Raw genomic sequence first — 16,869 nt, 5'->3', positions numbered from 1 at the left:
GTTTAATATTATTATTATATAGCCACTGACATAGTGTTGAAACGAGAGTATGTTTAACAAATTTTATGATTTGAGGGGATCTAAAAAAATCCAACCAACGTGAGAAATTTACACTAAAACTACTATGAGCATTTAATTTTTTAATTATTAAAACTTAAAAGTTTGTTTTTAAAAATCTGACAAACTCGGTAGCTTGTGTTTTTGTTAAGTCTAGACTTCATCAAGAAATAGCCAACAACAATTATATTTTAGATATAATTTACAGAAACGTTAGCTTCCAAGAGTATTTATGGTATTTTTATACTAAAGGAAAATATAATGTAGCTACTCTTTACTGAGTGAGCAGCTTATGGCAGCTTTCGGACTTTATAAATAATAAAATATGGTATGGAAAATTTCAGCATCCACTATGCCAAAGAAAGTACTGGTCTTATTTCTACTATGTGCTTTATATTTTTATCATTTTCATTAGCTCAGCTCCACATGAGACCACTGTCTGCCTTGATTTCTGGAAGGCTGCCCCAATTCTTCTCTCCCAGGCCCTGTTGCCAGGGTTGCAGCTGCACAACCAATTCTTATTAAAATATAAGTCTTTGAAATGCAGGTCTATGGAAAGGGACATAAAGGATTTCATTATCTTTTCTCAAAACTCACAATAAGGATTATACCCCCACCCTTCCCCAGGCACACCACCACTCAGAACCCTTCTTCATCAACTCACACACCACATATAATAAATGCAGCAGCTCCATCTTAAATACTCAAATAACAAGTCATAAAGGAGTAAAACTGCATGATAACCACCGTAATGTCTAGCAAAAATTATTTTAGAATGACTTCTAATACATATGATGTAATTATTTCAAAATGACTTCTAGTGCATATGATGTAATCATAGGCGGACACTCATACAATCAGAGTAATAACATTTCTAAACACTACTACCAAATACTTCTAAAGAATAAACATTTGCAAGACAGAATACACACTTATGTGATAATTTCAGAAATTTCAAGTTAAGAAAAAACTGCAAGATAATTTACTCAAAATGTAAAATACTTTACAAGCTATTAATTTTGTTGTACAACTACTCATGCCTCTAAAATTTTCTTGTAAAAGGAGAAAAAAACTGAAGGACAGTTTACACTCCTTTTCCGTTTCTTACTAGAAGCTCATGTACTTTCGTTCTCTGGATAAAATCCCCTGCTTAAACATTGCTTGACTGTACTCTATGACTGAATTCATCTTATGAGAAAAGTTAACACAAAACTGTCAAGATCATGAAGGTAAAACTACTTTCAATTAAAAGAATAAAGAGTGGTCAAATAGTCTGTTGTAAAGTAAAAGTGACAAGTTTCTTTTTTATTAAAACATATAATATTTTTAATGCTGATACACCACTGGAATTCTTGTAACATGCAGAATCTTCAAATTTTAACTATGTTAGAGAAAAGAATTAAAGTTAGTAAAATTCACTGGGGTTAACTAAGTATAGCCTAGTCTGTTCCCTGGGTGATTCATTCATGGTTAAATAGAAGAAAAAAATAGGTGAGGCAGAGTGAAGGATACTAACCCTTGAGGATCTCATACAACACACACCTGAAGTTATAGCAACAAATCATATAGATAAATAGTTCTAAAAAGTGACCACTTGTTGCATTTTTAATGATTGAACTGAAATAATTAAGTTAAATGTACCAGATAAACTTTTTTAAGTATACAAGAAGTACATTATAATGATTATAAAGCTTGATAAAAATGTCGATTGAGATCACCTCACATCTGTTATCATAGCTACTATCAAAAAAATAAAACAGACAGTAACAATGTTGATGAGGATGTGAAGAAACTGGAACCCTTGTGCACTGTTGGTAAAACTGTAAAATGGTGCAACACCTATGGTAAACAACATGGCGGTTCTTCAAAAATTTAAAAATAATTCTATCATATGATCTAGCACTCCCACTTCTGGCCATATATCCAGTAGAACTGAAGACAGGGTCTGGAAGAATATTTGTACACCCACGTTGCTAGCACCACTAATCACATAAGCCGAGAGGTAGATCAAGCCAAATGTCCATGAGCCAATGAGCAGATAAACAAAATGTGATATACACAAAGTAGTATTATTGTGGTATATATATATACACGATGGAGTCTCTAAAAGGAAGGAAATCCTATCACATGCTATTAACATGGATGAACCTTGAGGACATTATGCTAGGTAAAATAAACTTGTCACAGAAAGACATATACTGTATGATTCCACTTATAAGAGGTGTAAAGTAGTCAGTCTTTTTTTTTTTTTTTGGGGGCCACACCACGTGGTTTGCAGTATCTTATAGTTCTCAGACCAGGAATTGAACCCCGGCCCTCAGCAGTGAAAGCGTGGAGTCCCAACCTAAAGTAGTCAAATTTACGGAAAACAAAGTAGAATGGTAGTTACCAGGGACTGGCAATAGGAGAAAAAAGGGAGTTGTTGTTTAATGGGTATAGAGTTTTCAGTTTTGCAAGATGAAAAAGTTACAGAGATCTGTTTCACAACAATGTGAATATACTTAGCACTACTGAACTACATACTTAAAACTGGTTAAGATGGCAAATTTTATGTTACATGTTTACTACAATAAAAAAAAATTTTTAATGTAATTAGAGGTCTCATCCTTAGAGATTCCATGAGTTAGTAAAGATGAAAAACAGAATGAATCTGTTTTTGTTTTTTTTTAAACCAAGTACCACATATTAATTTGGGTTTTTTATTTGTTTGTTTTGCTCAGATAGGTAGGTAATAATACCACCATGGTGTAAAACTCAAAAGAAACAACAGTAAATCACAACAAGTAAATCTTCTTGTCATCATTATCCCTAGCCACCCAATTCTCCTCCAAAGACACACACACCAATATTAGCTTCTGGTATAGCCTTTCACAGGAATTCTAATAATATACGAGAATGTAAGTATGTATTTTTTTTTAAATATTTTCACGTGACCACATACATGACTTGGCACCTTGCTTTTTCACTTATTAACACTTTACCTTGGAAATCAGGCACTATCAGTAACTTTTTAAAAACTACCTCCCTCAATTTGAAAGGCTGTATTTTATCATATGGATATAACTCATCACCAATAAGTGGGAAGTTGGGTTGCTTGTAATCTTTTACTACTACCAACATGCTACAAGGAATAATCTTATAAATTCACAAATGTGGGATATGATGAAGCAGGATTTATCTGTAGGATAAATTCCAAGAAGTGAAACTGATGGATCAAAGCGTTTATACATTTTAATTTTGGGTAGGCATTTTAAGTTTTGACAGATATTTTTCAAATCGTCTTCTAAGAGAATGTATACATTTACACTCCCACTAACAACGCACTAGAATATCTGTATTATCAATCCTAAAAAGCTTCCCTAACTCCAGAAGTTTAAAGGGAAAAAAAACTATCTTCCTTCCCTGAAGTGGAGCATTAAAAAAAACCCCACCATTTCAGGTAAATATACTGAGTTGCATAAAATTAAAACCTACGAGTTTGAGTAAGTCCCAGCTGCAAGAAATGAACTGTAGCCTAAGAAAAGCACTCATCCTAGCAATGGCCAGCTCAGTCTTGGCAGGCGCACTATGGACCTAGGCCTCTACCAGTCTCAAATTTCTTTGCCCAGAAACCCATTCTTACTCTATAGTTTTTGACCCAAATAGCTTTACTCATATCAGCACCACAGTTACAGTTTTTAACCAAATTACCTTAACTGGCCTAAAACAGTAATTGTTTCCATTTAGGTGGATAAATCTCTTAATTCTGGGAAAGTATAGAAATCAATCAGTATTAATACTTATGTGCTATTTAATATATTTATAATAACATTATGATACTCTATGCTCTATCTACTAAGATACTTGAAAGACAAGAAAATTTAATATACTAAATTTATAAGTTTAATTTATTAAACTTTTAAGAATTATTGAAGTTTTAGAAAGATTTGTTTGCTCTACTGGTAATCTGCCTTGTTAACTGCTTGAAGTATTTGCAGGAATCAGAGAAAAGTAACTTTAAGTTAGAATGTCTAAGGATGTTAAATAATTAGGCATGAAAGTATTGGTCGATATTTAAGAAGTAGTATTTACTCTTGCCTATCGGGCATTAAAACCCAATGACAATATAGACAGCACTGAACTTTTTTAGTGAGGTTTACAGATCAACTTTTTTTTTTACATCAACCGTTTTTTAAGAGAACTACAGAAATAGAGAACCACAGGAATATGGTCTTCGACAGAAAATGTCTATATCTACCTTAAGATCAACACATTTCATTTAATTTAATATCATTTCCTATAAGCATTTTTCAGCGAACATGTGTACTAAAGGCATTCACAGATATTAACAGACAGTAATAATAAATGAAAATAGGCATCCTGCATATGACTTCTTTTCAAAGAAGAAATGGCTTCTTTTATAAAAGGATGTCTTCTGTTCATAAAGCACAAAACAAATAGTGCATTTTCCCATGCTGCCAGAAAATACTTCTTAATCAAAACCAAAGGAGGGCTGATTTTATAATTTCCTCATGGAAATCATGGCCTTTATAGTAAGGACACAGAGCAACAGCTACAATAAATTCCAGCTGCTGTGGCAAGACTTATTATACCATACTAGCTGCTAAATGGCCCAACATTAAGGCCACCAGCAACCAAAAAACTGGAGATTTAATAACAAGTTCCACTCCCTTACACTAAAAAAATTAATCAGACTTGCAACAATATTTTCTAACTATCGATAGACAAATTTTTTGGATCCTATTGCCAAAACTGAAGAGTTAATGCTATTAATCTAATCCCTCAAAATCACCCAAGCTCCTTCTTTATCAATATTTACAAGTTAGAATAGGAGAAACTCAGAGCCATTCAGGGTCATCGTTTAAATAAATATCCCATTCAACCTCTGCAGTTTAATAATTTTCTATAATGTGCACATTTCCTCTTTCTTTCACATCTGATGAACAAATTATTCCTCGTGAGTGTGTTTGTGTGTGTGTGTGTGTGTGTGTGTGTGTGTGTGTGTGTTTAATACCTAAACCCACCTGACAGTTTTAAGTAGGCTGGTACCTACAGCAAGATGCTATCAAATCAGAATGAAAATGGTAGGATTAGAAATCAGCCACATGAACAAAAAATCAGGAAACTACAACTTTTTAATTCTGAACATATATTTTCTGGGTTTTTTTCCCTCCATAAAATTGATATAACATTTTCCTATCACTAGTCAAAACAAATGCTATCAAAATGCCTCACTAATCATATAATCATAAAAATTAACTTATTCAACATATATTCATTGAGCTCCTATTATATGCTACGCCCACATAAATTAAACATTTAAAAAATAGTATACAAATATACGTCAGCAAATTATAAAGTAAAATAAACATATTTTTAAATGTATAAAAATGAATTTAGGGCTTCCCTGGTGGCGCAGTGGTTGAGAATCCGCCTGCCAATGCAGGGGACACGGGTTCGTGCCCTGGTCTGGGAAGATCCCGCATGCCGCGGAGCGGCTGGGCCCGTGAGCCATGGCCGCTGAGCCTGCGCATCCAGAGCCTGTGCTCCGCAACGGGAGAGGCCACAACAGTGAGAGGCCCGCGTACCGCAAAAAAAAAAAAAAAAAGAAAAAAAAAATGAATTTACCAAAGATGTAAGAAGTTTAAAGACTACCAGAGATTAAAATTGAAATACAGGGACTTCCCTGGTGGTCCAGTGGTTAAGAATCCATCTTGCAATGCAGGGGATACCAGTTCAATCCCTGCTCGGGGAACTAAGATCCCACATGCTGTGGGGAAACTAAGCCCAAGCGCCACAACTAGAGAGCCTGCGTGCCACAGCTACAGAGCCCATGTGCTCTGGAGCCCGCACACCACAACTAAAGAGAAGCCTGCACACCTCAACGAAGATCCTGCGTGCCACAACTAAGACCCAACGCAGCCAATAAATAAATAAATTTTTTTTTAATTGTAATACAGTATAAGTAGATAGAACTAATTAAATGATTTTTAATTTTGAGCAGTTATGACTTGGCAACAATTAACACTTTAAAATCTGGTCCTCACATGTTAAAACAGAATTTTAAAAAATTCTTAATAAAACAAGTAAATTGATCTCTTTTATTTTTTTTTAGTGAGCTTGCCTTTTGTTTTTTTTGGCTGCGTTGGGCCGTTGCTGCGTGCGGGCTTCCTCTAGTTGTGGCATGTGGGGGCTACTCTTCGTTGTGGTGCGTGGGCTGCTAATTGTGGTGGCTTGCTCTAGGTAGTTGCGGTGCACAGCCTTCAGTAGTTGCCGCACACAGGCTCAGTAGTTGCCGCACACAGGCTCGGTAGTTGCAGCACGCGGGCCCTAGAGCGTGTGGGCTTCAGTAGTTGTGTCATGAGGGCTCAGTAGCTGTGGCTCACGGGCTCTAGAGCGCAGGCTCAGTAGTTCTGGCGCATGGGCTTAGTTGCTCTGCAACATGTCGGATCTTCCCGGACTAGGGATCGAACCTGTTCCTGTGCACTGGCAGGCAGATTCTTAACCAGTGCGTCACCAGGGAAGTGCTGATCTCTTTTACATTTGATTTTAAGGAAAACCAAAAGGTTGGCTTCATGCTCAGTGGTAAAACATTATACCCACTCCAATTATGTAAGCATTTTGTGAAACATTAGAGGCATTAAATTATGAACAAGACAAGATGCTCATTGTAATCACAATGTTCTACAAGCTCTAGCCAATGCAGCTGGTAAGTGAAACAATACAAGGTATAAAATCTGGAAAGGATAAAGCAAAATTACGTTTAGTTACAAATAAGGACTGCATTCCCAGAAAAGTTAAGTGAATCAAATGCAAGACTATAAGAAATACTAAGTGAATTTAATTAAGTTAACTGATTAAACTTAACAGAAAGAAATAACCTTCCTAATGTTAGCAATAAACAGGAGTTTAAGCTGTAAGAGCATAATGAAGAGGCAGCAGAGCAGTGGTTAAGGGCACTGACATCAGATTCAAACAGATATGGGTTGAAATCGCAATTCTACTACTTCCTAGCTGTATAAACCTTGATAAAGTCACCTAATGTCTTTAATTTTCTCAGGTGTAAAAATGAATATAATTTATTAAACAGTTAAGATGATGCTGAGCAGTATACAGAGCCTGCCATTTAGTAATTGAACTAATATAAGGCATTTTTATTTGCATTATTAATAATAGAAAGCCTCTCGTCCCTTCCCTAAGTAAAGAGAGGTATTACGTTAAGCATACATATACCATGTAAACCTTTCTGAAATCCAGAGAAGGGTGAAATTCCAAAATATATCTGGCCCTAAGATTTGGAACAAGGGATTGTGGTCCTGTACCTTTCTAATGGCTTCTTACGGAAAAAACAATAATAACTTATACTACTTCTAAAAAAAGCCAGAACCCAGGTTCCGCACAACTATTTGTTTTACAGTTCCAGGGTGCCAAGGGTTCAGTAGGCATCTCCACCAAAGAGTCAAATCAGTATAGATGACAGATACTCCTTTTCTTCTAGAACCAAACCTCAGTTAATACGAACCTATACATTAGGAGGGTTGTTCACGTACTGTTAGCCTCTTCCAGTCAACATTAAGCTCCATTAGTAATGGCACAGACTACGTATTTGTTTACCACCTTAACTCTTGTACTTAATACCTGAACCTTAAATAAATCAATGAAAGGACTGCATCATCTGTCACCTTGCACACCTGTATCAGAGACATACTTGCCTAATTCACAATTCTAGTCTTAGCAAGTCCCTTCAGTTATCATTACATGGTATAGAATGGGTGATGATAAGGATGTATCAGTTGTGATGTTTTGGAATTTACTGGCTCAGGTAACTGAAAAGTCCAGGTATACTATATTCAGGGAAGACGTGATCCAACATCTCAAGAGGTGATCAGGGTGTGTGTTTTGCTCTGCTCTACTCCTTCCCTGTTGGCTTCTTACTCAACTGACTTTCCTTTCATGGTCGGAAGATGGCTGCCAGGTTGAAATTCAGCAGAAAAAAAAAGTACCTTTATCCTGGCATTTCTAGTATATGTCCTAAGATCATTCTGATTGATTTGGCTTAGATCATATGCCTGCCATGTCTGCCTTAGGTTAAGACACATGCTTCATTCCTACAAACTCTTCATAATATACATGAAATAAAATACATTAAAGCTGACCTTGGTGATTTGAACTTCTTAATAAGTATACTAAATAACGGCATTATTGAATTAAAACTAATGGATCAAGCACATCATACAACTTTCCCTATCTTCTTAAAAAGTTATTCCCCCCATTTAATCACAACCCAACACGAAAAAATAAAAAAGTAAATTCTTCCCTGAATATAAGTCATTTTGAAGGATTCAGAATGTATTACCAGATTACAATAAAGGTTTATGATATTCCTTAACAAAACTGAAAGCAACACTATAAATTTTCAGGAAGAAAACAAGGTTCTTATCCCACTTTTTCAAGATTATAATAGCAGAATCTAAAGAAAAGATGGACAAGTACATGGATATCTTGAGTTGGGGGGGTGGGGAAGGGTGGTGTTACAGAGCTTTTAAAATAGAATCAACTAAATAATCCATCCTGCCACTCAAGACTCCTCAAAGACATTAGATTCATCACCAACCCTCTCTCCCCTACACAAACCTACACAAAACTAGGTCCTAAGAACAAAACAGAGATGCACACTTTAGGGAGTCTTTTTGACAGCGTGCATTCCAAAGCCAAATACAAATTATTTCTCAATTATTATGTTTCTACTATCATGTCCCTCATTCCTGTAACTAGCACAAAAAATAGAAGGTAAATGATTCCATTTTTATAACAGAGAAGACAACAAAATCTATGAGATTAAAAGCCAATACTCAAATATACAGGAGAGGAGCTGATTTTCATGGTAAAGTTGAATAAAAACAAATAGCAAATCGTAGAACCAACCAATTGAAAGTGTGTTACACACAAGTCATCTTAAATCAAAAGCCAAACTTCATTCATAATCCTAGAGGAAAGCAGTGTGGTCAAAGAAAGGAATGTGCATTAAAAGAATCTCTATAATTTTTCAAATCTATGAATTGATTTTTCAAATCCTCTACTGTTCAAATAATTTAATTCAGTAAATGTGCAATGATGGCTTTTTAAGAAGACAGAACTAGTAGACATAGCAGGGATATAAACATAGCCCTTGACATCACAAAGTTTATAATGTGCTACAAAGGCAATATACACAAACTTTACTGGACAGCTCAGAAGAGAATGAAGTACAAATGCCAGTGGGTAATCAGAAAGAAGAGGATCAAGTGAACTGGGATGATGTCCACAACAAGTAACAGAAAATCTAAAGGCAAACCTGCCTAAACAATAAGAAAATTTATTATCTCACATAATAAGGAATCTACAGTGAAGGTGGTTCTAGGAATAGTGAACGTGGCTCCAGTTCTACTTCTCTGGAATTCTCTTCCCTCTGCCCACCTTTAAGTAAGGGAATCACCTTCAGGCAAGATAGCTATAGCAGTTCCAGATGTCACATCCAGATAAAACAAGCTCTACAGGAAGGACAATCTCTTTTCTTCTTTCTCAAAAGCAAGAAAACTTCTCCCAAGAGCCTCTTGCAGACTTTCCTTTTATTTCCCATTGGCCAAAACTGGATCTCATGCCCATTCCTACAACAATCACTTCCAATGGCAATGAGACCTACCATAACCAAGATTAGCATGGATGCTATTAACTATCATGACCATCACTTTAGTGATGGCTGAATATATCAAGGAAGACAGGCCTTGGAGGGTGGTATTATTTGGACTGGGGGAAAAAAAAAAGATAGAAACACATAGGCAAAGGAAGGGATGTGTCTAACTGAAGAAAGTCAAACTGCAATCACACATTAAACACACTTTTAGGGATAAAGAATTCTCTTAAACTGTGCTGGAGTCATCTTCTGTTAACACAAAAATTAACTTACTATTCAACAGTCGGTAAATGCTAAGCATGCAGGAGTTGTCTTCTCTTTAAGAGAAGGATTTAGGTTAATTACCAGTGGGGATAGTCAGACTCACCACTCACTCCTTGTCAAGAGAGCTATCTCTGGGTTGAGAACATTCCGTAATATGCATACAGATGACTGTAAACTCACTGTCAGTATAAGTTGTTTCTTGAAGGTTTCTTCTCATTTGGGTTCGAGGTTTTACTCAAAAATCCACACACTCACAACTGGCCCTATCTGCAAATGAAAGCATGCAATTAGGAGGCAAAATGCTGCAGGGAGCAATTCCTTCCACCCCCACCCACCTATAATTAACTGATCCACATGAAAACTGAGCTTAAACACCAGAGTCACCAAGCCCCATGTTCAAACTAAGCAACCTGCATTCCAAAGGTTGTAATGTGCTTATTACACAGTTACCACCCTTTTCCCAGCATGTAAATTTATTGTTGTGTCCACAGTATAGCAGGTGCAACTCTTCCCCCCCCCCCCCCACCCCGTACGCGGGCCTCTCCCGTTGCAGAGCACAGGCTCCGGAAGTGCAGGCTCAGCGGCCATGGTTCACGGGCCTAGCTGCTCCGCGACATGTGGGATCTTCCTGGACCCGGGCACAAACCCGTGTCCCCTGCATCGGCAGGCAGACTCTCAACCACTGCGCCACCAGGGAAGCCCCTACCAGGTGCAACTCTTAATGCACCGAGCAAAATCCAACACACATTTATGTTTGGTGGCAGCACACAGGACTGGTCTGCACAGCGTGTTAAAGGAGAGCTGCCTACAGCTCTTTATCTAGTTATAAATTAGAAGACTGCATCTAAGCTTGCAAACTCTGCTATATATTTATAATAGCTCATGGGAAACATTTATTATTGTCAAAGCCAAGCCTGTTTTTCTGCTTTATGGATATAATATAGCATAGGAATAACCACACTGGCTTTGGAGTCAGAGGGCCCTAGGTTTGAGATCTAATTCTGCAAATAACTAGTTGTATGATCTTAGGCCTATTTTTAACCTAAGATATATTTCTTCATTTACGGTCCTTCGAATAAACTTATAAGCACTTAACAAAGCCAACAAACAACAGGCCTAAAACCCAACATGTCAAGGCTGAAATGATGATCCCAAATGCACTGCTTTCTCAGTCTTCCTCATTTCAGTAAACTGGACTGGGATCCATGCAGTTTGTGCTGAAACCTCTAAGTCCTTATCATATACGCTCCCTCATCCTCCCAAAAACATCACCAAAGTGGTTGATTCTTTAAATATATAATGTGAACTGATTCTTAGAATCCCATAAAAACCATAAAAATAAACAGCAATTCCTCCCTCAGAATTACTTTCCTGAAACTGCCTATAAATTCAACTATTTAAATAATGACAGTCTGAAATTTCAAAGTTCCATATTAGAAGGAATACTAGTATTTCATAAAAAGAAAACACTGGGGATGCCACATATCAAAGTGATGCATTACATTTTGTAAGCTTACACATTTCTTCACATCTAAGCTGACAATGAACTAGGACATTATGCTTAATCCGAAAATGTAATTAAGAAAACTGAAAGATGACCAAAACTAATGAGTGAGTTTAGGAAGGTTGCAGGATACAAAAATCAATACTCAAAAATCAATGCTTTTTCTATAGAACACTTGTTCACTTACCCTACAACCCAGCCATTCCATTCCTAGGTGTTTACCTAAGAAAAATGAAAGTTTATGTCCACAAAAGCAGCTTTATTTGTAAGAGCCAAAAACTAGAAACAAATTAACTGTCCACCAACAGATGAGTGGATACACAAAATGCATTACTTCCTGAGCTGAACTTAACCATTAAATTTCAGACAGCATCAAAACTGCATACTCCCATCTCCACCCAGAGATTTCTATTCTCCAAGTTAACCAGTCTCAGTTCCACTGTATTGCTATGGAAAAAAGGCTGAATTTTCAAAGAAATGAGTTAACAGTGCTACCTTTCAATACCTTTAACGGCTGTCACAGAGAAAAATCATATTAGTTCTGCATCATCCCAAATGGCAGAACTAGAGTGAATGAGTAGGGGATATATGTTCTATCTGAGGCACTGCTGCCTAAAGGTGGAATGTCCTGCCTTGGGATACCTATCATCAGAGGCTGGGATATTAAGACAGTGATTCAAAATTCCCAAAGACAATAAAATAAATTAAATTAAATAAAGTTTTAAACGCTTAAAAAAAAAAGTCCCACAGACAGTTGCTTTAGTTCAAGTTTATGATTTCTTCCAATCCTCAGATCGTCTTATGAACTTAAAAATAAAATCTATTCTTAAATGCCCAAATCCACTGCAATTCGAAAGTCTGCAGTTTAAGCTGATCAAACTACAAGAAGCTAAAGTCCTAAGTCTTACAGTAACATTTTTGTTTACTTTCCACTTTTCCACAATGGATAGTGGCTTACATCATCATTCCTTGACCCTATAAAATTACTCTGATTTTGAAAGGAAAATGTGCTAAATACATGTCCCATTTCCTTGCTCATTTAATGTCAAATGTCAATTCCTTTTTCTTCCCAAAGAAATATACATCTAACAGGGAAAAAGATCTGTAAGAAATCTAGTTCAATGCCCTCATTTTACAGACTCAGAAAGGTAAAGAAATTTGCCCCAAATCTCATATCACTATAATGCCTATTAGCACTGCAATAAATCACTGCCATTTATTTCCTCCGTAAGTACACTGTAAACAAATGCATATGAGCATTCACTTAGGTTAAGTGAAGGAAGGAAGCAAGCAAGCAAGCAAGCAAGAAAGCAAGAAAGAAAACAGGCCCTGGAATCAAACTGTCAAAGTTTGAATACTGGCTCTGCCACTTGTTAGATGTGTTGACTTTAGGCAACTTATTCACCATGCTTCACTTTCCTAAACTGTAAAATGGGTATAATTCATAAGGCTATTTTGAGGTTTAAATTAGGTTAATACATGTAAAATGCTTGAAACATGGTCTGGCACAGAGTAAGCCATCAGGAGTGTGAACATCAGAAGGGGAATGGGTTTAAAATGTGATATAACATTATGAGAGTAATTTTCTCAGCAAGTCAGAGGACATTTTAAAATACGTATACAGGGACTTCCCTGATGGTCCAGTGGTAAAGAATCCGCCTTACAATGCAGGGGATGTGGGTTCAATCCCTGGTCAGGGAACTAAGATCCCACATGCCACAGGGCAACTAAGCCCACATGCCACAACTACTGAGCTCGCGCACCTCAACTAGAGAGCTCAAGTGCCACCAACTACAGAGCCCACGTGCCTCAACTACAGAGTCCACGTGCCCTGGAGCCTGTGCACCACAACTAGAGAAGAGAAAACCCGTGCGCCACAACTAGAGAAGAGAAAACCCACATGCCACAACTAAAGAGAAGCCTGCGCGCTGCAACGAAAAAGTTTAGGATATAATAACTTTTAAAACGACTTTGAAGACTAACAAATATTTGGTTTCTGATTTATACATGAGGAAAAGGGAAAGGCAAGGGAGAATTTTAAAGATTTAAGTTTCCTAATGTTTCACAGAATTGTAATGGCTATGAGTACAAGAAGAAAAACTACTGAGAAGAATGGGGTGAAAAATAGAAGACTTTGTCCTCTCTGCTGTACCTTGAGGTTAAACTGATCTGGAAAGGAAGCTATTTCCTCAGGAGTGAGAATAAAAATGCAAAAAGAGAATATAAGGTATTCTTATTTTTTAAAAAGCACATAAAATGTCTAAATTAGTAACTCACTATCATGTTTAACTCATTTCTACTTACAATGCCCATACTCTCCTTTCACAATATTTAGAGAGAAAAAAAATTATTTTCACTAAAACATCAGCTTTAATAAATATGTTGCACTCTTCAGTATGATTTTATTCAGGGAGGTGGGATGGTTTTTTCTCCCCATAAGAAAAACTTTTATAGTAAGAGTTTTTAAAAATAAACTAAACTTGTATCTTTCTATACAACTTTCCAAAACACTTCTACATATATGAAAGGCTGTAATAGGGAAGCAATTTAAACTGGAAAGCCTGTTATGGGTTGAACTGTGTCCCATTCTCTCTCCCACCCCTCAAAAAAAGATATGTTGAAGTCCTAACCCCCCAGGACATCTGAATGTGACCTTATTTGGAAATAGGGTTGTTGCAGATATTAGTTAAAATGAGGTCATACTGGAGTAGGGTGGGCCTCTAAATCCAATATGATCAGTGTCGTTATGAGAAGCTGGCATTGTGAAGAAGACAGAGAGACAAACAGAGAAAACCACATGATGACAAATCAGAGATTGGATTATGCACCTGCAAGCCTAGGAATGCCAAGGATTGCCAGCAAACCACCAGAACCTAGGGAGAGGCAAGGAAGGATTCTGCTACAGGTTTCAGGAGGAACATGGCCCTGATGACACCCTGATTTTGGACTTCTAGCCTCCAGAACTATGAGGCAAGTTTCTGTGGTACTTCATTGTAGAAGCCCTACGAAATGAATACAGCTTCCATTCGATTAGAAGAGTGAAAAAAGTCAGACAAATCTAAATGTTACAGTCATGATCACTACAACCCACTACGCAAACAAAACAGGATTTTGGCCTTGCTCTGGAACAGTCACTGTCAACAAGGTCTCCAGCTCATCAGAAGTGAGTCCATGTTTCTATTAACTATCCCATTTATTCACTACCTAGGCTAGACAGCTATCTAGGCCACTAGGTTTTATGAATGTATGTGCTTTTCCATCATTTTCTAATTTGACAATTTTCCATGTTCTTATTTTACATCTTACTTACTTATTCTGACGTCGTAACACATAGTAAAATGAGATATAAAGTTTCATCCTCACTCCCTGTCCACAAATCACCCTTCACTCCAAAGACAACCATTATTAACAGTTTTTTTATATATCTTTCCACTGAGATTCCATGCATTTAGGAAAACATATCATGTATGTGATAGACATCAATGGTAACATATTCTGTGTATCATTCTGCACCTTGTTTCTATCACTTCACTAATTTTTGGAGATCATTCTGTATATGTAGGACTTATTATTGTACAGCATTTCACTATATAGATGCATAATATATTCAACCAATCTCATAGAGATGGATATCTGGGTTGCTGCCAGTATTTATCTTTATCACAAATGATGCTGTAATGGCTTTTTATTGTCTTTTCATTGAGTCCTTTCTTTGCCATCCTATTTAAAACTGCAATACCCTGTTCCCTAGCCTGGCAGTCCCCATCTTGCTCCCATGCTTTATTTTTCCTCACAGTGCTTTAAATTTTTTTGGCATTCTGTATATACATTACTCACTTATTATTCTTCTTCACCAGTAAGAACATAGGGTTTTATGAAGAGACAGATTTTTGTTTTCGTTTGCAGCCAAACGCCTAATACCTGAGTGCCTGGCACATAGTGAGAGCAGTTAAGTATTTATTGAATAACTCAATGCCTTTATTTAATCCCACAAAAGAAAAATATACATAACTAAAAAGTATAATACATCTTCCCTTCAAGGCAACATAAGCTATAGTTCTCAAACTGATCAGTAATTTGTCCTTTTTATTTTGTATTAATTTTCTATATTGTGTCAAATGAGACTGTTACATTTTAGTTTGATCCAGATTTGATATACCCTGTGAACCCTCCAGTGTCTCAATTTAATTTAGCCTATTTGACCAAGGATAATGTTTCCTGGTCCTTCTGAATATTAACCCAAAGAGCAGGTACTTAACTGAGTCTCTGCTTCCTTATATGTAGTGGCCCTCCTACACTAACAACATCATTAACATGCAACTTCTCCTACCAGCTGTGCTTTTTCAGTCATGAGAGTGTGACTCAGTATGGTATTATTTCTGATAAATACAGAGAGGGCTGAAATTTCAACTTATCTTGAGAAAGTACATGTTTCATTTGTCCCAACTACCTTCATAAGGAATTAAGATGTGGTAAATTGTGTCATTCTCTTGCAGAGAAATCACTCTGCATTTCAATTGGGCCCTGGCACACTAGGGCCAGAAGTAAAACAGTCACTGACAAATTGTTCATTGGGGATGGGCAGGGGGGAATACTTTAAAGAAAAATAAGAACAAAAGGAAAATAGGTTCTTACTCATTTTTAGATTATTAAAATCTGACAAGTCTGGGGACTTCCCTGGTGGTCCAGTGGTTAAGGATCTGCCTTCCGATGTGGGAGACGTGGGTTCAATCCCTGGTCAGGGAACTGGGATTCCATGTACCGCAGGGCAACTAAGCCCGCATGCCGCAACTACAGAGCCCACGTACTCTGGAGCCCACGTACCGCAACTACAGAGTCCACATGCTCTGGAGCCCACACCACAACTACAGAGAAGCCCGCATGCCACAACAAGGAGCCCGCACACAGCAACGAAAGATCCTGCGTGCCGCAACTGAGACCCAATACAGCCCAAAAAATAAGTAAATACTTTAAAAAAAAATCTGTCAAGTCTGCAACTTGTACTATAAAAATCTCTATGTGTTCAACTATTCAACATTCAAATTTTTAAGTATACATATTATTATTATTCAGTATGAAGATCTCCATTTTAAAGAAGCTTGGTAGTCAATAGTTTGTTCCAAGAGAACATGGCAGACTGATTTCCTAACAACTTTAATTCTACCCATTTCTGCACAAGTACAACCAACCATGTCTGCGACCAAAAGCCAAATAACCCCTAAACTTAGCAAAGGAATCATTAGGAAGGTTCATGGGTACTAGGTCATATTTATTACAATAGCACTTTGTAGGGTTCTTTGTGCTGAAGAGCAGAAGGGAAAAGATGATATATGAAACTGCAAGATGGGACTTCCCTGGTGGTCCAGTGGCT

At 37.0% G+C, this 16,869-nt stretch overlaps 1 protein-coding gene across 8 annotated transcripts in view; it reads right to left on the bottom strand.

Annotated features, from left to right (window-relative positions):
• The window catches only part of CDC42SE2 (CDC42 small effector 2), a 114,567-nt gene that overhangs the window by 69,414 nt on the left and 28,284 nt on the right, over nucleotides 1-16,869 (bottom strand). For 2 of the 8 annotated variants that reach the window (XM_019924376.3, XM_073802479.1), the window contains one exon: nucleotides 10,098-10,261. The exons of 2 other annotated variants lie outside the window; for them this stretch is intronic. The gene's annotated coding sequence lies outside the window, so the exon portion shown is untranslated. Of the gene's footprint in view, nucleotides 1-10,097; nucleotides 10,262-11,685; nucleotides 11,721-16,869 lie in introns of all 8 variants that reach the window. 4 more of the 8 variants (XM_019924377.3, XM_073802481.1, XM_073802480.1 and 1 more) reach the window with 3 other exon arrangements.

This window comes from Tursiops truncatus, chromosome 3, assembly GCF_011762595.2.
Source record: "Tursiops truncatus isolate mTurTru1 chromosome 3, mTurTru1.mat.Y, whole genome shotgun sequence".
Lineage (NCBI taxonomy): Eukaryota > Metazoa > Chordata > Mammalia > Artiodactyla > Delphinidae > Tursiops > Tursiops truncatus.
Note: the sequence above shows the minus strand (reverse complement) of the source record. Positions and strands in the feature narration are given on the sequence as shown.